This window comes from Scylla paramamosain, chromosome 48 (genome assembly GCF_035594125.1).
Source record: "Scylla paramamosain isolate STU-SP2022 chromosome 48, ASM3559412v1, whole genome shotgun sequence".
NCBI lineage: Eukaryota > Metazoa > Arthropoda > Malacostraca > Decapoda > Portunidae > Scylla > Scylla paramamosain.
The window spans coordinates 7,623,796-7,648,795 of NC_087198.1; the positions used below are offsets into that span (position 1 = coordinate 7,623,796).

At 41.3% G+C, this 25,000-nt stretch overlaps 1 long non-coding RNA gene across 2 annotated transcripts in view; it reads right to left on the reverse strand.

Moving 5' to 3' along the window:
• The window catches only part of LOC135095276 (uncharacterized), a 77,820-nt gene that overhangs the window by 10,505 nt on the left and 42,315 nt on the right, over nt 1-25,000 (reverse strand). The window contains exon 2 of one of the 2 annotated variants that reach the window (XR_010264201.1): nt 581-648. This is a non-coding gene — a long non-coding RNA (uncharacterized LOC135095276). Of the gene's footprint in view, nt 1-580; nt 649-966; nt 1,070-25,000 lie in introns of those variants that run through there. The other variant, XR_010264200.1, reaches the window with a different exon arrangement.

Sequence of the window (25,000 nt, forward strand, 5' to 3'; positions counted from 1 at the left end):
TCTCTCTCTCCTCTCTCCTCTCTCCTCTCTCTCTCCTCTCTCTCTCTCTCTCTCTCTCTCTCGCACACACACTAACGTCACATCACACAGGTCATTGTATAGATGAAATTGTTTATACACATTTCCTAATAGAATTAGTTTTCTATTGTAAGTTTACATAAATAGTCCAATAATAGTATACAAAACCACAGATTACTACCTTTCATTACGTGTGGAGCTTCAATCTCAAATAAAAACCATTATACATTGACTCAAATAAGGCAACACTCACCTGGGACCACGAGGACGCAGGGGAGGACAGGCAGGGAAAAAGCGGGGAGAGGGGTGGCGGGGCAGGCTAGGAAGGGAGCGGGGAGGAAGGGAAGGGGAGAGAAGGCCTGAAACAGGGAGGTGAAACAGCGAACGAGTGACTGCAATTTGCTGATTATAGGAGTACACACACACACACATTCTCTCTCTCTCCTCTCCTTCTCTCTCTCTCTCTCTCTCTCTCTCTCTCTCTCTCTCTCTCTCTCTCTTCTCATCCCTGATAATCGTATCACCCGCCACCACCACCACTTCCACTCCGTCCGATAAACACCTTTTTACACCACCACCACCACCGCTTAGCCCGCTCCGACTACGAACACCGCCACCTATCACCTCCACCTCCACCACCACCTCATCGCAATCCTCAACCACACCCAACAACCACAACACCGTTGCGTCCGCTGCACCCCACCACTGTCACACAACCACCACCAATCCCCAACAACCACAACCACCTTTAACAAAAGCCAGTCACGTTCACCATCACTACCAACACCCTCTACAACCATTGCAACCATACCAAACACCACCACAACCACCACCTCAACCCAGTCACGTCCGCCATAGCCACCTCCACCTCCCCCTTCCACCATCCTACTCTCCACATCTCTCTTCCACTATCCACTCCTCCCCTATCCACCACCAGGCCATACTCACATCCACCTCTCCCTCCACACCGCAGTCCACAAACATGCCCGCCAGGGACAGACGCAACACCGCCTCACCGCCGTAACACAACCAGGGACTCGTCACGTCAGCGGGCGCAGGGCGAATGGCTGAAGAGACGGCGAGGAGAGAGTATCACGTGACTTGAATACTTGGCGCTGATTGGTGAAGGCTGTGCTGAGGTAATTGTCACTAAGAACGGAGCAACTCTCGCAATACTACTTGTAATGATACAAAATAATAGAAACACGGTTATTATTACCAGTAGAAGACACTTACTAATACACTGTGAGGCAAGAAGTAACGACAAATGAAGGATGCGTGAGCTTTACGAAGAATACGAAAGAAAACGGAAAAATAGAACGCTCTGATTGGCAGACGGGAAGCAGACCACCACCACAGCTCTCGTATTTATTGAGGCTTATATAGACTTGAAATAGCGACTTGAGACTAATGAAATATCGTAATACATGTAGTGCGGGTGTTTTCATCAATGACAGGACAGACTAATGCTACGAGATAAAGAAAAAAAAAAAGATACATTAGTCACTGGGGGAATGTAGCAAGGCAGTCTTAGGGTATCATGAATGCACTTGTTTTTCATGAAAGCAAGGTTATGTGCTTGTATTCTGAAAGGCCTTGCTCTTTCACCCAGACTATTTTCAAAGGCCACAGAAATTAATTACCCGGGTTTTCAAGACTGGTTCTCCCGTTGATGCTGTAGAGACCTTACCAGTCTGTAACTAGAACCACAGAAAACACTCTTAAAACTCGTGTAATTTCAACTACAGCCTCTTGAAAGTAGTCAGGGTGCGGGCAGAAATGTGTCAAGATACGGTGTATCGTGAAACATTTCTTTTGGCACTTTTGTTAGAAATACAGGCAGGGAATCTGCTTCATTAATTAGGGTGCCGTCTTTACACACACACACACACACACACACACTGTGTGTTACGTGTTCACTGTCAATCTATTCACTTCTACTAACAGTTTCCGAGCTCTATGCAATCAGCAGCTATTACTAAAAAGAATAAAGTAAATAAAGAACTGTAGGGGAGGAGTCACTGTACACAAATGAGCGCCTATAAAAGTAGCAGATGATAAAAAGAAAAATGATCCGACAGTGAAAGGATTAAGCATTTAGGAGGCGCAGGTGCGAGGCGTTTACTATATATAACACCTCGACTTTCCCATGACTCGGTGACAAAGAGGAGCAGTCAGGCGGGTGGGCTGAAGGCGGCCACAGCCACAGCTGACCACTTCGCCGCACCCTCCGCCTCATTCCAGGTTACACGAGTATTGTCTGTCGCACTGTGTATCTTTTCGTGGTGACGTCACGGGCGGCGGCGCAACAAGGAGATGATTCCCCGGCAGGTATTGGCCGCTATCGAGTTTTCACGGAGCTGCAACAAAACGATAGCCAGAGCCGTAAGCTTTTCGATTTTTGCAGCCTGAAGTGAACTTGTGGCGGGATGGGAAACGTTTCACTCTAATGCACCTTTATTTTTATACAAGTTTTTTTTTTTTTTTTTCACATGCATGTTTATTCTACTGACTTGTCACACGCATGTTTACAATACTAACCGTCACTCTAGTTACACGCCAAACTCCACTGAGCCGCTGCGTGGAGTGAAGACACCAACACTGGCCAGCAGCACTCTCATCACTCCTTTGGGCTGCAGCCCTAATAGCAATCCTGGCCTGACCTGGCGTTCCTAGGTGTGTGTACGTGTGTTAATTAACGCCTATTTTTTACATATTACACTAACTAATCATAATTAACAATACAGATTATATAATCTAGGTTAAAATCATAATTATATCGAATATAATTACAACCGATTCATGATTTCTGAGGTGGTCCATCGATTCCCAGAAACAGCCTCGCGACCATGGGCTTGGGAGCTAATCATCTCTGTGGCCTTTAAAAATGATGGTGGTGAAAGAGAAGAGGGTTTATGAATATGGTTCTTGAAGGATGTACCGTGCTTCATTTCCCGAGGCAAGAAAGGCTGACGGGGAGCACAGGAGTGAGGGGAGAGAGGGAAAGTTCCATTGTCTGTTGGTTTATCTTGCGAGGTCTAATTTCAGCTCCTCTCAGGATCATCTTATCACTGGTGGTATTTGTGGGTGGACGCACGCAGCCTTCACATGGCCACGATAGGTAAGGCTGGCTGGCGACTGCACGGCTGCTTACAAAATTCCATGCGAGTAAATGATTCCCCACGAATATGTCACCCATGCAAAAAAATAAAGAAAGAAATGAATGAACGAATAATTAAGTAGAATAAAATACAAATATAAAAGAAAAGTAGAGCGAAATTATTTTTTGGACGACATCTTAAACGCGGAGTCTTAGTGGTGAAATTTAGCCTGGGGGAACTCATGACGTAGGTATGAATGAATGTATGTCTGAATCCTGTACTCTTAAATTAAAGGCTTCGTCATCTCATCAGGGACTCTTAACCCTTCCACTGCGACACGAAGCAATTACCACCACCAAAAGTAGTGCCTTGAAATCTTTATAAGCATCTACAAGAAGGGGATTAAAAAGAATAGGATTTTGCAATTTGTACACAGTTTAAAGATTGCAGATGGCTGCAGAACAAGTAGAAATGTCTCAGAGTGATTAGTAATTGAGGAAAGGTGTACCAGATAGCAGTTAAAGGGTTAAAGGCTTCGATCTCTCACTAAGATGGCTAGTTAGGTTCGTGTACGTATTTTCTCACTCCTTGATAAAACTATCACCAGAATGATGACAATACCATTTTAAACTCCAATAACTTCACTAGAGACTGTCAAAATAAGCAGAAATAAAACATCACAACGATTATAAATGCGAATCTAGTATGTCTGTGCAGTAAACCTGACTATCTTTAGCCTCCGCCATGAGAGAGAGAGAGAGAGAGAGAGAGAGAGAGAGAGAGAGAGAGAGAGAGAGAGAGAGAGAGAGAGAGAGAGAGAGAGAGAGAGAGAGAGAGAGAGAGAGAGAGAGAGAGAATGTTCATAATTGGTTGACTTTATATATATATTAAGGACGTGGAGTAATTATATAATGCAAGGGAATGATCTCTAACAATTTCCAGAGGATGACTGATAAGAATGCACCTCTGCTTCTGAAAGTATTGGTTTTCATATTAATATTGAACATTATTAGTATTTTTTTTATTGAGATGTACTTTACTATAACGTTGATATTTTTTTACCATTGATAATATATTCTGTAATTATTGTGTGTGTCAATTGTTTCTTATAAGATGTATATGCCTCCGGATGAAAAAAGTCAATATTATCGTCATTACTTTTGTTTTTCATCATCTTACTCTTATTATTATTATTATTATTATTATTATTATTATTATTATTATTATTATTATTATTATTATTATCATTATTATTATTATAATTATTTTTATTATTATGTTTACGAGACTGTTCGTTTACAGCAGGGCCTAAGAGTGTGTGATGCGGCCTGGTATATAGTCAGATAAATTAAATATAGCCAGACTATTACTATTATTATTATCATTGCTACTACTACTACTACTACTAGTAGTAGTACTACTACTACTACTTCCAGCATTGTTTGTCGTAGCGTGTACTTCCTTCCTCATCATTAGAGACACCTACGGAACAACAGGAAGACAGCCAAGGAAGACCCGAGTGTTGAGCCAAACGCGATCAAGCGAAGGGGAAAGAAGAGCAAGACGTGTGTGTTTATTAATGCCACTTGTCAATATTCGCTGCTTCATGGTCTGCTGCCACACTTCCCTCTCATCTCATCTCATACGGGATTCTCCAAGGATATTACCACTTTCCTGCTCCAAGATGATAATTTGACACTTGTGCTCAGTGTTAATCCGTATCTCTCTCTCTCTCTCTCTCTCTCTCTCTCTCTCTCTCTCTCTCTCTCTCTCTCTCTCTCTCTCTCTCTCTCTCTCTCTCTCTCTCTCTCTCTCTCTCTCTCTCTCTCTCTCTCTCTCTCTCACTGCGATACACTTAAAGAGGGAGTTGGTTGTGTTTAGCCATAAAGCATATCAATGTACTTTATCCTTTGATTTTTTTTTTTATAGTATATCGGTATAAATATAATACAGGTCTTCAGATAGTGTGCTTCATCTTTATTTTTTTAATGTGTATTTTCTTCGGTGCGTTTACTTTTTATTTATTTTTCAGTCTAAGATTGTGAATGATTGAGCACTATCGAACAAAGGCGTCTGTGTTGAGTCTTGTTATGGTACAGTGCTAAACCCTTCCCAGTCTTTCCCATTGTTTCTCCTCGATTCTCCTTCATTCATCTTCTCTCCCTTCCTCTTGTTCTCCTGTAGTGCTCCTTGTGATTAGCTATCGAGCGCTGACGCACACTAGCAAATTTGCAACCTTTTTTTTTCTGTCCTTGGCCATCATTGTTGCTGCCGTCATCACCGCCACCACCACCACCACCACAACCACCACCAACAACACCTACTCTGTCAAAGTAAATGCCAATTCATCAGTTTGCTAGACCTGTTTGCATTACTGCATCCGCTACCCAACCCCCCCCCCAAAAAAAAGGCAACACCGCCTCTGAAGCCTTAGTATATTACATTATCATTATCACTATCATCATCATCAGCAGCAGAAGCAGCAATAACAGCAACGACAACATGTGCAGATACAATACAATACGTAGGCAACTAGTGTTGCTTAAAAAAAAAAAAAATCCTACACCTATATGCTCCCCACCGTCACTCTCCACGGCTTTCTCCGTCAACACAGAACACTGTCCGTACACTTGTATATCTGAAAGCCCTTTGGATTCATATTTGCATTTTTTTTTTTACATTATAATGGTGCGTCCTGAGGCGTGGTGGCGTGAAGGGCGGCGGCGGCACGAGGTAATTTCACGGCAGGTATTGGCTGTTATCCAGTTTGCACTGAGCGTCCCTGGCTGGTGGTTTGTTTTCGATGTAACTGTTTGCCTTTGCTAGTGTTTCAGCCTGAAGTGACCCAGTGATGTGATGAAAACCTTCCACTCTTTAACTAACGCTGCTTTCATTCTTCTATGCTTTTTTTATACGTGTCTTTATTTTATCAACTTTCAGAACTCTCTCCATGGAGTGAAGACACCAACACTGACCAGCCGCCAGTCACCAGCCACGACAAACTCCTTATCTTTCTTCCATCACGGAAATATCCCATATTTTTTTCCACCTTTAAAGATTTTTCATCTGACTTGCACCACCAAAAAGTTTCCCATTAATCTTTTCCCGTCAACAGTTTACCATCACCGAGTTTCTCCGGCTTTCAAAACCCCGGCATTTCTTGGCACTGGTCTTCACACTGTCCACACACTTCAGGCGCCCTTCCCTCCACGCCTGACTACTCTGTCACATGTAAATATAAGGTGCCTTGATAAACAAGTTACATTTAAGATCATGATCTCGAATCGTGATGAATAACCAGGAAAGGTCGCTTGCTGCTCGCCGATTCCTATTTACCAAGAGATTACGAGATTCGGTAAAATTAATGCAGAACTTTCCAGTCTGCAAGTCTGTAATCCTGCAGGGCTGCAACAGGTGCCCCAGGGGAGGCGGGGGAACAGACTCTCGTTTTCTTTGCCTGCCGTGCTGGAGAGGGAGGCAAGCGGGCGTCACTCCTCGAGGGATGAAAGGACACGTCTCTATTAACATGTCAATTTCTTGAGTGTAAGCGACGTGAGGAAATGCATCGATTTGAGTTAACGTTTACGCACACACACACACACACACACACACAGACACTCACACACACACACACACACACACACACAGACACACCTGGAACGTAAACCGGGTAAAATCTGTAGGAGGCAGTCACCACACCACGCGTCACCTCAGCGCCAACCATTGCACCGAGGTAAGTGGCCCCGCATCCACTCACTCTCTTCTGCCTTTAATTTGCTTCTGCCGAAAGTGTTCTTTGCTTTGTGAAACTTTATCGTTCGCACACTCCTTCATGTTCTTGTCACAAAAACGTAGAACTGGTGATACAAAAATATCGAGTTTGAGAAACAGAAATTACAGTCACTAGAAATACTGTGCGCGTCTCCCATGATTTCCATCTCTCTCGACACGTTGCATTCTTTCAATAATATTTTCAGAAGCTTTCCTTATTTTATGATGATGATGATGATGATGATGATGATGATGATGATGACGCAGTTTTCATCAGCTTTACTCCCGATCTTCCACAACAGAAAGTTTCATTATACAATGGTTCTTTCATATTTTTCGATATTTTTACTTCCTGGAACACTGTGTTCTCTAGCCACACTTGTACTAATATTTTCCATCCTAGTTTTTCACACTATTGACCCGACCTTCCATTGCTAATCAAGAACACAGTGTCTAATGTTCATCAGTCCTGCATCAGTGCACTCCGCACTTCTCTCTTGTCTTGCTCATTTACACGTATTTTTGGCACCGTAGTTTTGTCCAGTCAACTTTGCCTTTGTCTTTTTCTGTTCATCGAGCCTGAGCCGAGACCCTTCATCCTGCAGGCAACATCCATGATCTTCTAAAACCCAGTCATTCTAGTTACCCCGCCAGGAGCTTTTCTGTACTGTGTTTCTCTGACGGAGCCTCATCCTTCTTAGTGCTGCTGTTCCTCCTTTCCTCTGAACTATTATTGATTACACGCGTGAGACCTTCCTGTCTGTACCTAACACATTAAAACTTTGGACAATAACAACATATTACACAACAATATGATCCTCGCACATTCAAGACAGAAAACTAGTACTGCTTTCTCTCCCCACTGAAAATATTGCTTTTACCAACAATAATCAATAATCGTCCATCTTTCAGTCCTTAGAAAATAAAGATTTTTTTTTTTCATGTCAGTTTTCATTATTCTGGTGGGTTGTGCCCCTCTGGTGGGTTGTGCCCCAAAGCTAGTAAAATAATCCCCAATTATTTTTCAGTCTCTCTCTCTCTCTCTCTCTCTCTCTCTCTCTCTCTCTCTCTCTCTCTCTCTCTCTCTCTCTCTCTCTCTCTCTCTCTCTCTCTCTCTCTCTCTGCTGTGTTAGCATATGTTAAGAGAGCTATTTTAGTTGAGTCATTTCGTAATACTTCACCATTAATAAATTAAAAATTTTCTATCGTGTCCTTCTATCCTTCTGATTTAACACATTGAATTTTTTTTATTGCTAGGAAAATATTCTTTCTTGTCATTTATCCTTCAACGGCAGCTGACTTGGATGGAATTTCATAATGTGTCGCTAGAATAATACCAAGTGGTGCCGTGCTGACAACCTGCCAAGCCAAATCAAGGCAACTTTGCCCTCGACTCTTGCTTCACTTACATGGCTGAGGCACGATCGCTGCGATTTCTGAAGGTGACGTCACACCTTCCCGATTCTCTCACATCAGGCGCTGGAATTTATTCTGGAGTATGAAGTTCTCGCCCACCTTTCATCTCATAACCGCCTTAGTCCCTGTGACACTCTCTCAGGGATGTAGAGGCACTACTCAGCCTCTGTGTGTGTTGTGATGCTGCCTCGCACGCAAACACACACACACACACACACACACACACACACACACACACACACACACATACACACGTATGTATCGTGTTTGGATCTCTCGCAACAAATAAATAAATAAAATTCATTCCCCTACTGAAACAATCATCCCTACGAAGAGATAAAACACAGACAAGCTCTTCCTCCAAGCTAAGTCCCTTTTCTTCCTGCCTCTCTCCCTCCCTTCCTGCCCTCGGTCTCAGCAGTGCCCAGGACAACAAGGCGGCAGTCAGCTCGAGCGGCTTATCCCTAAAAATCCCCCAGAGAGACATTGTCCTTAGACGGGGCTCGGGCCATGCCTCTCCTTGCTGTTGTGCCGCCCTGAGCGTGGGATTACAACGCACATCCAGAAATGAAAACAACTTAAGTCTCTCTCTCTCTCTCTCTCTCTCTCTCTCTCTCTCTCTCTCTCTCTCTCTCTCTCTCTCTCTCTCTCTCTCTCTCTCTCTCTCTCAACTTACTGAAAGTGACGCCGCGGTCCCTGAAATTCTGCGCGATGGTTTTGAGGGAGACCTTGAGTGAGTCCTTGTCCCTCGCGAAGCAGGGATGACAGGCGAGGCCTCGTCCAGGTCGTGCAGAACTAGGTGGTAAAGAAGAGCGCGTCGAACACCTCCCTCTGCTGCAGGAACCAAGGGGAGGCAGGTGTTAACGTTGAGTTATGGGCTTACGTGAGGGGTGGTGATGTTTGTTCAGGGGATTGGTGGCACCGTAAAGGGGATGTGGGTGGTGATGGTGGTGGTGGTGGTAGTGGTGGTGGTGGTGAAGGGGGAGGAGGAAGAGAAGGAGAACAATAACAACAAAAACAACAACAAAAACAAGAGCTAGGAGGAGGAGGAGGAGGAGGAGGTCAAGGAGGACGACAGTGACAAGGACAAGAATGAAAATGAAGGGACGAAGAAAACGGAGGCAAGGTGGTGATCTTAGCATACGTAATGTTGTGGGCTAAGTAATTTTTTAGATGACAAGAGGGACACTGAAGGAGCAGACCTGTTGAAAAGCTACGCAATGAAGGCACACAGGAGAGATGTAAGTAAAAAAACATGCAATAAATTTCCATCGGTTCATTAAACCTTCGCGTTCAAAAGCAGAATCTGGAATCTCAAACAGTTGCTTTATCAAACACACCAGCGCCAGAAACATCGCCTGCTGTGCTCGATGACAAAAAAGTAAATATTGCAACTTTCAGACGTGAAGACGGGAAGGGAACGTCTGTTTTGTTTAGGATGCGATATGTCCTCAGGTTCGTGGACAGAACATATAATAACTGTAGACGGAGAGAGAGAGAGAGAGAGAGAGAGAGAGAGAGAGAGAGAGAGAGAGAGAGAGAGAGAGAGAGAGAGAGAGAGAGAGAGAGAGAGAGAGAGAGAGAGAGAGAGAGAGAGAGAGAGAGAGAGAGAGAGAGAGAGAGAGAGCAGGCTATCAAGAAGTTATAGAAAAAAAAAACACTGCACTTTGCAAAAAACGGAAAAAAATCTGGAAAACTTAATGTTTAATCTACGTACAGAAAAAAAAAATGTAAAAAAAGAAATTATCAGTGTTACATAATCCCGCATGTTATATCACACTTCCGGCAACTAGTGATGGCAGGGCTCTTGTTACCTTACTTGAGTCACGTGATTATGAAAGCTGCCACTAACTACAGAAGCACTACAAAGGTTTTCATAAGGATCCCGTTCCTTTCAAAAGATTGTATATAAAAGAGTTTACGGTGATTCACCTCCGCTTCCTGTCAACTCTTCTTCCTTCTCCTCCTCCTGCTGCTCCTTGTCTTTTTATTCCTCCTGCTCTTCTTCTTCTTTCTGCTCCTCCTGCTCCTCGTCATCTTCCTCCTCCTCCTCCTCCTCCTCCTCCAACAATCTTAGTACGCTCCTTTTGCTATAATTCTTTAATTTACCTTAAAGTTCCTCTGTTGAGAGAGAGAGAGAGAGAGAGAGAGAGAGAGAGAGAGAGAGAGAGAGAGAGAGAGAGAGAGAGAGAGAGAGAGAGAGAGAGAGAGAGAGAGATTAATTTGATTTGATTAATTTACTACGCAAATAGCGTCAGACACCATAAGATAGAGATACTTCATTACAGTTGTCAGCTAAAGCAAGAGGGAGAGAGAGAGAGAGAGAGAGAGAGAGAGAGAGAGAGAGAGAGAGAGAGAGAGAGAGAGAGAGAGAGAGAGAGAGAGAGAGAGAGAGAGAGAGAGAGATTAAACCCCCCTTCTCTCTCTCTCTCTCTCTCTCTCTCTGGAGCCTCTACTGTGACAGTATTATTTCGTGCTCATCAATATAAAACCCAAGTAACGAGTGTGCAAGCCGTGTGTCGTGTCAAGGCTGCCAACCCTACCGGCGGCACACTCACAAACCCGAACTCGTGACTCATGCATGACAGATAAGTACCCGGGGCCTGCTTGAGTTGCGGATGAGGCTGTTGGTGCTCGAGGATCCTGGTTCGGGAAGCAGTTTGGAAATGTTTACCTTTTCCAATGAGATATACGACAATTCCCAGCACTAAGAGGAATGCAATCTTGATAAGGATAGACAGGAAAGAAAAATGTGAATGAAAAGATTTAATTTAGCAATTTCCAACAGTAACAATGATTCGATTTAGTAATTCCCAGCAATGATTAGATTTAGTAGTCATGAGATTAGATTTAGTAATTTCAAACAATGATGAGATTTACCAATTCCCAGCAATAAGAACAAGTATATTTTTTTATAAACATAAACAAGAAGCAGAAAAAATGAAATAAGAGATTGGATTTAGCAGTTTCTATTCTATTTATCACTCAGTTCCCAGGAATAAAAACAATGAAATCTTTATAAACATAGACAAGAAAGAGAAAAGGGAAATTAAAAGATTATATGTACTAATTTCTAGGCAGTGCAATGCTTGGAGGTGGCTGTGGAGCAAGAAGGAATGTGTCAGTGTGTTTAGTCAAGAAGGGGGATCATCAACAACAGCAGAGCAAGTTTTAATGAAGCGGCTCATCATCAACACTGCCTACCTGTAAAATGCTTTGATGTCTACATATTGGTATTTGTTGTAATTGTAATTGTTTTTGTATCTATGTTTATAATGATTATAGTTATCTCTCCGTCAATTATTTTTTTCTCTCTTTAATGTTATAATGTATATGCTTCTGTGCGACTCAAACATTATCACTCATTAATATTGCTGTTGTTATAATCATTGACATCATCATTGTCGCTTTTCCTCCTCCTCCTTAACCTTGCTATCACCATCACCACCACTACTACTACCACTACTACTACTATTACTACTACTACTACTACTACTGTTTCTATTACTACTACTACTACTATCCGATTCAATGCAATACAACCTACCCTTTAACAACCACAACACTACCATCCTCCCAAACCACTTAACTCAACAGCACACTAAGCAACAAAGCAGAATCACACATTCCTCACAAACACCATCCCGGCCAAAGTCTTATTCTTAACACTTTACACAAGCAACATTTCACAATCCCGCGAACACCCAAAAGGACGTTGCCTGGACCTTTCCCGAGCCGCCGAGGTCACGGGGTGTGTGAGACACACACTGCGGGATGCGGGCACCAAGCTCAGGATGGTTATAGGAAGCTGTCAGGCCGCAACTCACCACGATGAAAGCAGCGTGTGTGTGTGTGTGTGTGGCGGCGGCAAGTGTGGGCTGGAGGGAATGGCGGCGGAGCTCGTGATGGGCTATCAAGAAATCAGCAGAAATGAGGTCGCCGCTAATGAAACATCGGTTGACCAGTTATAAAAGGTCATGTCAAGCTGCTGGTCAGTTACGAATGTTCGATAATAAGACGAGGAAGGGCACGCGAGTGAAGGTGATTGCCTGAGGAGCTCTGCTGACTAAGACCTGCTGCCGTGGAGGTGGTGATGGTGGGTGGACTGAGTGTCATTAAATATCCCCAATGATAAATACATATATTAAAAAAAGGCGTACCGGATGGCCTGGGAGCTGAGTACTCTTTATATATATATATCGTGTATATATATATATATATATATATATATATATATATATATATATATATATATATATATATATATATATATATATATATATATATATATATATATATATATATATATATATATATATATATATATATATATATATATATATATATATATATATATATATATATATATATATATATATATATATATATATATATATATATATATATATATATATATATATATATATATATATATATATATATATATATATATATATATATATATATATATATATATATATTCATTCTCATATTAAATTTATCTGTGCTGTATACCTCTCTCCTAACTCCTCTGACTATAAGAAATTCTTTGACTACTTAACTTCCAAAGTGGAGCACATTCTGACCCTCTTCCCTTTTGCAGAGATCTCCATTCTTGGAGACTTCAATGTTCATCACCAGCTTTGGCTTTCCTCTCCCTTCACTGACCTTCCTGGTGAACTAGCCTACAACTTTGCTATCCTCCATGACCTAGAGCAATTGGTGCAACACCCTACTCGTATTCCTGACCGTCTTGGAGATACGCCCAACATTCTTGACCTTTTCCTGACCTCTAATCCTTCTGCTTATGCTATCACCCTTTCTTCTCCGTTGGGCTCCTCCGATCACAATCTCATATCTTTATCTTGTCCTATCACTCCAATCCCTCCTCAGGATCCCCCTAGGCGAAGGTGCCTCTGGCGTTTTGCCTCTGCTAGTTGGGGGGACCTGAGGAGGTATTTTGCTGATTCTCCTTGGAATGACTACTGCTTCTGTGTCAGAGACCCGTCTTTGTGTGCTGAGCGCATAACAGAGGTGATAGTGTCTGGCATGGAGGCGTACATTCCTCACTCTTTTTCTCGTCCTAAACCTTCTAAACCTTGGTTGAACACAGCTTGTTCTCGTGCTATGCATGATAGAGAGGTGGCCCACAAAAGGTACTTAAGCCTTCCATCACCAGAATCTCATGCACTTTATATTTCTGCCCGGAACCATGCCAAGTCTGTTCTCCAACTAGACGAAAACTCCTTCATTAACAGAAAATGTCAAAACCTTTCAAGATCTAACTCCCCTCGTGATTTCTGGCATCTAGCCCAAAATATCTCCAATAACTTTGCTTCTTCTTCTTTCCCTCCTCTACTTCAACCAGATGGCACCACTGCTATCACATCTATTTCTAAAGCTGAAGTCTTTGCTCAAACCTTTGCTAAAAACTCTACCTTGGACGATTCTGGGCTTGTTCCTCCCTCTCCTCCACCCTCTGACTACTTCATGCCTCGTATTAAAATTCTTCGTAATGATGTTTTCCATGCCCTCGCTGGCCTAAACCCTCGGAAGGCTTATGGACCTGATGGGATCCCTTCTATTGTTCTCCGAAATTGTGTCTCCGTGCTTGCACCTTGCCTAGTCAAACTCTTTCAGCTCTGTCTGTCAACATTTACCTTTCCTTCTTGCTGGAAGTTTGCTTACATTCAACCTGTTCCTAAAAAGAGTAACCGCTCTAATCCCTCAAACTACCGTCCTATTGCTTTAATTTCCTGCTTATCTAAAGTTTTTGAATCTATCCTCAACAGGAAGATTCTTAAACATCTATCACTTCACAACCTTCTATCTGATCGCCAGTATGGGTTCCGTCAAGGCCACTCTACTGGTGATCTTCTGGCTTTCCTTACTTAGTCTTGGTCATCCTCTTTTAGAGACTTTTGTGAAACTTTTGCTGTTGCCTTGGACATATCAAAAGCCTTTGATAGAGTCTGGCACAAAGCTTTGATTTCCAAACTACCCTCCTACGGTTTCTATCCTTCTCTCTGTAACTTCATCTCAAGTTTCCTTTCTGACCGTTCTATTGCTGCTGTGGTAGACGGTCACCGTTTTTCTCCTAAATCTATTAACAGTGGTGTTTCTCAGGGTTCTGTCCTGTCACCCACTCTCTTCTTATTATTCATTAATGATCTTCTAAACCAAACTTCCTGTCCTATCCACTCCTATGCTAATGATACCACCCTGCACTTTTCCACGTCTTTTCATAGACGTCCAACCCTTCAGGAGGTAAACATATCACGCAGGGAAGCCACAGAACGCCTGACTTCTGATCTTTCTAAAATTTCTGATTGGGGCAGAGCAAACTTGGTATTGTTCAATGCCTCAAAAACTCAATTCCTTCATCTATCAACTCGACACAACCTTCCAGACAACTATCCCCTCTTCTTCAATGACACTCAACTGTCCCCCTCTTCTACACTGAACATCCTTGGTCTGTCCTTTACTTATAATCTGAACTGGAAACTTCACATCTCATCTCTAGCTAAAACAGCTTCTATGAAGTTAGGCGTTCTGAGACGTCTCCGCCAGTTTTTCTCACCCCCTCAGCTGCTTACTCTGTACAAGAGTCTTATCCGTCCATGCATGGAGTATGCTTCACATGTCTGGGGGGGGTTCCACTCATACTGCTCTTCTAGACAGGGCGGAATCAAAAGCTTTTCGTCTCATCAATTCCTCCCCTCTAACTGACTGTCTTCACTCTCTCTCTCACCGCCGCAATGTTGCATATTTAGCTGTCTTCTACCACTATTTTCATGCCAACTGCTCTTCTGATCCTGCTAACTGCATGCCCCCCCTCCTTCCGCGGCCTCGCTGCACAAGACTTTATTCTTTCTCTCACCCCTATTCTGTCCACCTCTCTAATGCAAGAGTTAACCAGTATTCTCAATCATTCATTCCTTTTTCTGGTAAACTCTGGAACTCCTTGCCTGCTTCTGTATTTCCACCTTCCTATGACTTGAATTCCTTCAAGACTGGTATTTCAGTGGGCATTTTTTTTTATTAGATTTTTGTTGCCCTTGGCCAGTATCCTTCCTACATAAAAAAAAAAAAAAAAAAAAAATATATATATATATATATATATATATATATATATATATATATATATATATATATATATATATATATATATATATATATATATATATATATATATATATATATATATATATATATATATATATATATATTGTGTAGTATGTGCCCTGCCAATCTTTGCATCGTTAACCGCCACACTTTTTTGTATCAACGTTTTTTAAGCCTTTCACTACTGGACAAAATTTTCCCCTTTAATACCTGTAGTGTTTGGTTGTTTGTGGTATGGTTCAATTATGTTCGGTCTGTTCGAATTATGTTCGGTTAGTTCGAACCAGAGTTGATGACAGGATTAACAGACAAATATACGGGATTGGCTTCCTGACGGCTGTACTGGCAGTGCGGCTCTCCTTACCCTCCCTGCCATGCGACCAGACACTATAATACCTGTACTTTTTAGATACTATTTTTGTGCTAGACCCTCGTTAATATTTCTTCAGGGGAAAAAAACACAAAAATAACCTTGTTTTATTTCTTTTCTCTCGTGTGTCTCCATGCAATCAACTTTTACAGTGATAGAAAAGATAGCGAAGGCCAGCCATACCAATAAAAGGGTTAATAAACTGTTAAAATGAGTGTAAGACTGAAGGCGTGTGGGTGAAGTTAATGGGCTTCCTCTTCTCAGTCTGGCTTTACCCTCTCCTTCCTCTCAATCACACCATTACGATCACTAATACTTGGTCTAGATCCTTTTTCCCATCTGCTGGATCTTTGTCCAATAAAATACATGATACACTGTCACATAATGATCATGTGCTTGCTTCCGGGTATTGTCTAGCATAACACATCACATGTTAACACCACAGTCACCACCAGTTAGTGCACCTGCTTGTCCTAGCTAGCGTCACTTAGTAAATCACACGTTACCTTCATAATCATCACTTTGTCAAGCTCCTTATTTCCAATTAAATGTCATCACTGCCCAGTACATGACACGTTATCTCTTACACTCATCCCTTCATTTAACGGCTTTTAAATTCATTTCTCTTCATTTAAGTGCTTCTGAGACCTAAATGCATCACACGTCCCTCCTCTCATTATCAGAATCACCTCGCCTGCCTGTCTCCCCCTCTGGTATCATGGCCCTGGAGAGTTTCACGTCTTCCCTCCATGCCAGCGCCACACGACAGCAGGCGTCAGGTGAGTTACTGTTTGTTCCTCCCTGGCTCACTAATTTAAGGTGTGTCCACACTATCGAGCATGCTCGACGGGCAAACAGTGATACCAGATCCCGTTCCAATACAATAGGAAGGAGGTTGAGTGGCAGGCACGAAGGTGACGTCAGAAGCGAGGAGACTGGGGGCAAACTAGCGGGCAAATGTCTGTGAGTTTGCAGGAAACCCCAGAAACTGTTTCGAGTGGTATGATGCGAAACACTAAATGTGTCCTCGTAATTAAGTAGGAATCTATCTCGCATTCAAAGTGTTCTGTGCATATCAGCATGTCTGGCGGTCCTTCTACAAGTGTACCTGAAGGAGGAAACGTTCAGTGGTCCAGGGAAGATACAGCATGGATAATTGATATGTACCGTCAAAAACCTTGCTTGTGGAACATAAAGAGTGCTGATTATAAGGACAGAAATAAACATGTAACAGCCCTTACAGCAATAACAAGAGAAATAGAAAAGAAGTATGCATCCGTTACCATTGCGGATATAAAAAAGAAACTAGATTGTTTGCGAAATCAGTACAGGCGTGAAATGCGAGAGATAGAAAACTCTCGCAAGTCAGGAGCTGGGACGGACAACGTGTACAGCCCCAAGTTATGGTGCTTTGATGAGCTTTCTTTTCTCAATGATGGTGGCATAACGAGGACATCTCAGTCAAACATCGATCCTGACAGTAACAAAGCTGTGGAAGAACATAATGATCATGAGGTAAGTTCATAAACGATCTCTTTCTCTTTCTCTCTCTCTCTCTCTCTCTCTCTCTCTCTCTCTCTCTCTCTCTCTCTCTCTCTCTCTCTCTCTCTCTCTCTCTCTCCAACAGGCATTTCACCTGAGACATGCAGGATGTGGTGATTAATTGATAAAGATGGTGATGAAAGGAAAGGGAAATGAAACATTGTAGACACTGTTATAATTTCATTATGAGAAATAATAATAATTTGCTGTTTACACATAAAGAAAGCCAAGTCTTTTGTTTCACATGTGCACATATGTACATGAATACAAAGTTCAATAAGTATTACATTCAGAGACAATACACAACATGAAATACACCTAGGTATATAGACATTTATCACAATTAACCCTCTTCACCTATGTACAAGTGTTGCCATGATACTGCCCCTACACCATTAAAGTAATCCATAAACTGTTCACGCACACTCTTACCATCAGCCATGTCATTACAGATAACTCTCTGTGTTCCTGGTAACTCAGGAGTTTGTCGCCATGTTCCAGGAATAATTTGTCCTACTGACAGATCTTCAACATCTAAAGATCCTTCCGGCGTGTAGTGTCTCACATGGTCTCTTATGAGAAAGTTATGCAAAGATTTGCATGCTAAAACAATATATTCAATCTTTGATGGAGGTAGATCAATTGGTGAGTGAAACACACGAAATCTATTGGCCAAAATACCAAATGCATTTTCCACGGTTCGCCATGCCCTAGAGAGCCGGTATGAGAAAATGCGCTCTCTTGTATCCTGACTCCTATGTGAAAAAGGTTTCATAATGTGTCGCTGCAATGGAAATGCATCATCTGCCACAAAAACATATGGAAATGGTAGACTACTACTTCCAAGAATTGAATCTTCTGGCAAACCAGCAGTATTATTTTGTATGAGACTACTGACAGAACACTTGTCCCACACACCACCATCTGATACTCTACCATTTGTGCCTATGTCCGCATATATAAATTCACAATTTGCGTCACATATGGCAAGAAGTACAATGCTGTGGTTGCCTTTGTAGTTGTAAAAATATGAACCACTATCACGTGGAGCTCTTATCGACACATGCTTCCCGTCAATAGCTCCCAAACAGTTTGGGAAATTCCATCTTCTCTGAAATCCATGAGCCACAGTCATCCACTCCTCTGGCGTTGTAGGTGTCTGTCAATTTAAGTAAATATTATAGAGGCATGACGACCGAATTTTCATGAAAGACATACTACTATTCATTTACAAATTTATATTCAACACCCTATCGTTCTCTCTCTTTCGCATCCTCCCTCCCTTCTCCCTCCCTTCCCTTCTCCCTCCCCTTCCTCTCTTATCTCCCTCTAACCCCTCAATGGATATGAAAGATGATTACGAAGAGAAAGAGAGAAGAGGAAGTTTATGTAAAAGTGACACACACACACACAGAGAGAGAGAGAGAGAGAGAGAGAGAGAGAGAGAGAGAGAGAGAGAGAGAGAGAGAGAGAGAGAGAGAGGTACAAGAGAGAAGCAAAAGCCAAGTATTAGCTTGTATCGCGGTAGAGGAGCAGGTGTTGTGTCATCGGTGCTTCCCTCACGCAAACAACAACACACAGCGACAGAAATTTTGACTGAAGAAACACAGAGAAAGAGATAACATGTGTGTGTGTGTGTGTGTGTGTGTGTGATTGAATCTGTGCCACGTGTGTATCTTTTGTGTGTTTCCTTACAAAGACGAGAGCAAAAGAAAGAGAGAGAGAGAGAGAGAGAGAGAGAGAGAGAGAGAGAGAGAGAGAGAGAGAGAGAGAGAGAGAGAGAGAGAGAGAGAGAGAGAGAGAGAGAGAGAGGATGAAAATGAAGATGAAGATGATGAGGAATAAGAGACTGCAAAGGGTGGAAGTGGAGGAGGAAAGAAGAGGAGGAGCAAGAGGAGGAGGAGGAGGAGAAGGAGGAGCTCTGGAGGAGATGAGACGGTGAGTTGAGCTGATTGCCTCTTACGTACATGCTAGTATTGTGTGTGTGTGTGTGTGTGTGTGTGTGTGTGTGTAAAGGTGTGTGACATTCCGTTAGTTCTTGTTAGTTTCGGTAAAAGGATATGTCTTTTTGTCTCTGTCTCCTTGCTTGTCAGTTGGTGTGTGTGTGTGTGTGTGTGTGTGTGTTGCTTTTCTTGTTTCTCTTGTCTCTTGTCAGAAAGTGAACATAAATATCTGGAAAAGAAGGAAAGTATTTCACTCCTATTACACAAACACTTCCTCTCGGCACGTCCTCTCTCTCTCTCTCTCTCTCTCTCTCTCTCTCTCTCTCTCTCTCTCTCTCTCTCTCTCTCTCTCTCTCCCCTTCTTCTTCTTTCTCTTTACTTTATTAATTTATCTCTTTGTTTATCCCTGTTTCTTCTTTTGATTTTCATTGCTTATTTTCTTTCCTTGTCTATCCTTCCCTCTTCTTTCTTTTTCTTTTTTTTTTTTTTTACCGAGATACTTTATCTCCTTTGTTCCATCCTTTCTCCTTTCTTCCTTTTCGATTTTCAATATATATATATTTTTTTTTTATTTTCCTTTATCCTTTCTTCTTTCCTTCCATTTTTTTTACTCTTGGTTTTCGGTTACCACGTTATTTTTACCTCCCTTTTTTTTCTGGCTCTCTTTCTCTCTTCTTCCTTTCGATTTTGAAGCTTAATTAATTTTCATTATCTATCCTCCTTCCTTCCTTCTCTCGATTTTCGTTTGTTCTCTTCTTTTATCTCTTCTGTTTGTTCCTTCTCCCCTTCTTTATCTTGTTTTATCTTCTTCCTCTATCCTTCTTTCTCCTTCCTTTGTGTAGATTTTCGTTTATTTATTATCTAATCTTCCTTCTCCATCTTTTTTCCTTCTCTACGTTTTCCATTTGTTCCATTACATTATCTTCCTTTGTCTCTCCTCCCTTCCCTCTTCCCTCTCTAGATTTTCTTTCCTCTTTCACCTTTCTCGTTCCTCCATCTTGGACTGTTACCCTCCTCTTCTCTGTCTTTCCCTTTAATTTCTCTCTCTTCCCAGTTCTACATTTCATTCTCTTCATTTCCTGTTAGCACCTGGGACCCTCTTCTCTTCTCTCTCTTCTCTCTCTCTCTCTCTCTCTCTCTCTCTCTCTCTCTCTCTCTCTCTCTCTCTCTCTCTCTCTCTCTCTCTCTCTCTCTCTCTCTCTCTCTCTCTCTCTCTCTCTCTCTTCCTATTTTGTCCCTATTACGTTTCTTCCTCCTCCTCCATCCACCGTCTCACTTCCATCGTCGCTCATTTTTCTTTTCTTTATTTTTCTTTTCTTTTTCTTCTTTTTTTCACGTTTTTCTTTCCTCCATTCACGGTGCATATTTCTAGCCCTTCATTCTTGTCTTCTATCCTTCTTTTTGTTTTTCTTCTTTTCCCTCTTTCATATTTGTCTTTTCTATAATTTCCATATTCCAATTTTACCTTCCTTTCTTTCCTTTTTGTTCATCTTTTATATCTTTTTTTTTTTTTTATCGTATTCTTCCTTCTCACTTTTCCTTTCACTTACTGCTCTTCTTTGTCCCTTCCACCTCTTACAACTTTCTGTCCTTCCTCCTCCTCCTCCTTTTCCTCCCACTTTCTAGAATCCTCCACTTCTCCACTCCCGCCTCCCTTTCAACTCTTCCTCCTCCATTTGTCCCTCCCTTTCTCTTCACTTCCCAGAGTTTTGTCGGGTAGTGGACGTGTTGGTGTTGTTATTGTCGTTTTTGATATGTTAAGTGATCCCTGAGTGACTCTTTTTTCCTTGTGGTGCGTGGAAGAACACAACACTTCTCATTTTTTCTCTTTTTTTTTTTTTTTCCTCCGTTACCAGGGAGTTGCTGGGTTACATTTCCTGACAATATTTTTTGCTCTCATGCTTACTTACTTGTCTTGTCTCTTGTCTGCCGTTTGGTGCTCAGTGTTTTCTCTCATCCAGCGTCTCCTTTAATTTAGTCTGTACTATGCAAAACACTTCATTTTACAAGCTTTATATGCTTTTTATTTATTTTTATTTTTTTGACCTCTTCATGTCTCTGATAAAAAAAAAAATACAGAGAGCAAAATGAAAACAACAAAATATCCTTCATTCTCGCTTTCATGAACTTTGAGAAGAAAAGGCACGTAACAAAAAAAAAAATAAATAAATAAATAGATAAATAAAAATTAAAAGCCAACTGAGATGCCATTCCCAGAAAAGTGTCCAAAGCAGTAGTCAAAAACTGAAGGATAAGTGTCTTGAAACCTCCCTCTTGAAGGAATTCGAGTCAGAGGAAGGTGGAAATACAGAAGCAGGCAGGGAGTTCCAGAGTTTACCAGAGAAAGGGATGAATGACTGAGAATACTGGTTAACTCCTGCATTAGAGAGGCGGACAGAATAGGTTGGTCAGTTTAGTTAACTCCTTAGGTGTCTTGATGTTCCTCTGTTATATATAAGACGCAGAAAGATGAAAAAGCATAATTAGGAATATATTTATTAACCTGGAAAGTTGAAATGTCATCTTTGTTCACCTGAAAAGTATCTTGTGATTGGTTCATATTGTTCACCTGAGTGGTTTAGAAATTCTGCCTGTCTCCAGTTTATTAGTTACGATGTTCCTCGTGGTTCAACTTGTTCACCTGGGAAATTGAAATGCCATCTTTGTTCACCTGAGAAAATAGCTGATAGCTTTTTCACATTGCTCACCTTAGCAATATGGAACTTTTGTTTTTCTCCAGTTCATTAATCGTTTTGTTTCTCGTGTTAATCTGAAAAAAAAATTGATTAGTTAATTATCTAGAAAGTTGAAATACCACCTTTGTTCACGAGAAAAGCGCTCTATTTAAATTGGTCACCTAAGTAAAATAGGAGTTGTCTTTCTTCAGTTCACAAGTCACCTTGTCTCTCATGTCTGAGAACTGAATGAACAACCTGGAAAGTTGAAATGCCACCTTCCTTAACCAGAGGAAAATGCCCCGATCACATTGCACACCTGAGTGGCATGGAACTGCTGCCTTTCTCAACATTATTAGTTCTGCTGATTCGCGAGTTTACCTGCAAAGCTGAAATGGCGTCTTTGCTCACCTGATAACTCACAGGAGCTCTTACTTCCCTCCCTTTAGCAGTCCAGGTGGTTCTCGTCTTCACCTGAGCGGGAAGCGTGGGAATGGGTTTCTGTTTTTTTTTTTTTTTTTTTTTTAGCAATGCAGGGTAAATTTCATAGTTGTAACAATAGTGTAGGAAACATTTTTTTTTCCCCATTTTTTAATCGCCATACGTCATTCCCGCAGCGAGTTTTCTTATATTTTTTCTTTGGTAATCCAGCGAAATGAATCTTAGTAATGAATCAGTAATGCAAGAAACAATGAATTCTTCCTCTATTTAATCGCTCTACCTTTCATTATTTTCCATAGTGAGTATAAATTCAAAGTTGGTTCCTGTGTTTAAGTCTTCACTCTCTCTCTCTCTCTCTCTCTCTCTCTCTCTCTCTCTCTCTCTCCAGGCCTTAGTATAAGCAAGATATCTGGACCGCGGTAGCTCAGTCGGTAGCGTGTCTGACTACAATGTAGGAAGTGTCGGGTTCGAATCCTGGTAACAGCTGGATTTTTTTTTGGAGACGATTGATCGCTCCTAGGTTTACAAAGTCTTAAATAGATGCCGGTCAACTGTGATTGGTAACGTAAAGACGGTGGAAAAAGGAACTGTCCATCCTACTCTATATGCCGAGGCCCAGGAAGGGTGACGCAACGAGTAATAATAGTAACATAATTTTATAGACCACAAAATACTTTTCTATCATAAATTTTATAACAAATACCCACACATCCCCTTCCTGTTCATTAAGCATAAAGGAACCAATTAATAACTCTTTCAAAGGTGAAATGATAAGAAAACTGCTATTATTTACACTGCTCCTGGTTGCAGTATTACAACTCCTTTGGTTACATATCATTACCCATAAAAATGATAAGCTGATCCAAGTCATAAATGTCATTTCTTGTACTGGACACCTCCAAATTTGGTGACAACTCATCACAAAGGTCTGAATTTGATGAGTAGATCATTTCAGTTGGCAAGTCCTTAACTGTTTGACATCTTTGATGCCTACTTATGTGTGATTTAAATGTGGTTGTCTTTGAAAATATTTTGGAGCACTGATTAAAGGGGCACTGAATTCTGGTGCCATCATCAATGTGCTGTCTCAAATGCTTTGATAAATCCTTCATTCCATCACAAACTTGTTGGCACAGCAGAGTTTTAATTTCAAATGGAGACAAGATCAACAATTTTTCAACACTTTCTGACCTATATTCTTGATGGTCTCAGTATATATGAGCCTTTAGTCCTGTGTATGATGAAAGCGTCTGTTTGCAACCCCATAATGGGCATTTGATAGCTCTTCTGTATTCATTTGAATGCAACAGGCAATCATTTACATAATTTTTCATTGACCTTGATACATGGTTACAGAAAGGACATGCAAACTGTGAATATATGACACAAAAGTATTTATTAAAAAAATTAGTAGTACTTAACGGTGCATGCCCTTCAGGTATTCAGGGATTATTACAACACTTAAGAAACATACTTTTTTCCAAGAGTGCTAGGTGGACTCGTGGAGCAAACTGCTCTACATTTTCACTCATTCATCAGTCTTCCTCTCACCCGTGCCCACCAGCCGGATGTAACAGGCTACCACTTAACCTAGGTAACCAACCTAACAAACTAATGAAACTCACCACCATAACCAACCAAACCAAATTAGCCTGACCTAACTAACCTAATCTAACCAAACCAGCATAATCTAACATAGATATACAATCAAACTAAGCAAACTAAGAGTGCAGGTGAGGCCCCATTAGTTAATAATTTAGTTTGCTAATGACTTCATGCATCAACATAATGTATATTAGATAGATAAAAAAAAAAAAAAAAATGAGTATACATCATGCACAAATAAACACACTTAGTAATGACATGGCTTACAAGCTGAGGTTAAGCAACCATTGAATTGTCACTCACATGCGAGGGAGGAGACCAGGAATGCTGTTGGATGCAAGGCCCTTAGGCCTTAGGGTCTTAGGAGGTAGGGCTGCGCCCTTCGTGGTGTTTTTGATGAGGCCATGTAGTTAAGCTTCAGCAATAGCGTCAACACAGCCTCTAGTGTCCCAGAAGTGCAGTAAGCAGGTAGTATCAGGCTTGATGGAGGTACAGGCCTGGGTCTCACACAGTACAGGATAAAGGTGTAGCTACTAGTGTGGAACTGGCGTTTGGCGCCTGGCGGGCAATTCCTATTCGTAGACAAAAAAAAAAAAAAAAAATAAATAAATAAAAAAAAAATGGCAGTTTAACAGTTGGAAATCTCGATGCGCATGTAACTACTCTTATGCTTTTATTATTCTTCTCATCATACTTCCTCAAAATTTCATACTACTAAATGTTTCAACTGAGATAACAAGAAATATTTCTTACCTCTCATATCTTCCCAGAGTAGAATATTCCATCTTCTGATTACTGAAGATGTGAAATATGCAGGTCGAAATCACCTTGCGTCACCGAAATATTATATAGAACGTCTGAGCTTTCTATTTCATTATGAACAATTTTCATCATCACCTTAGGTAGAAATGTATACGATAAATGCACATCGACATACAATGGCGAGTTTTCAGTAACGATGCCAGTTGTCGCAATAAACAATACGCTTGACAA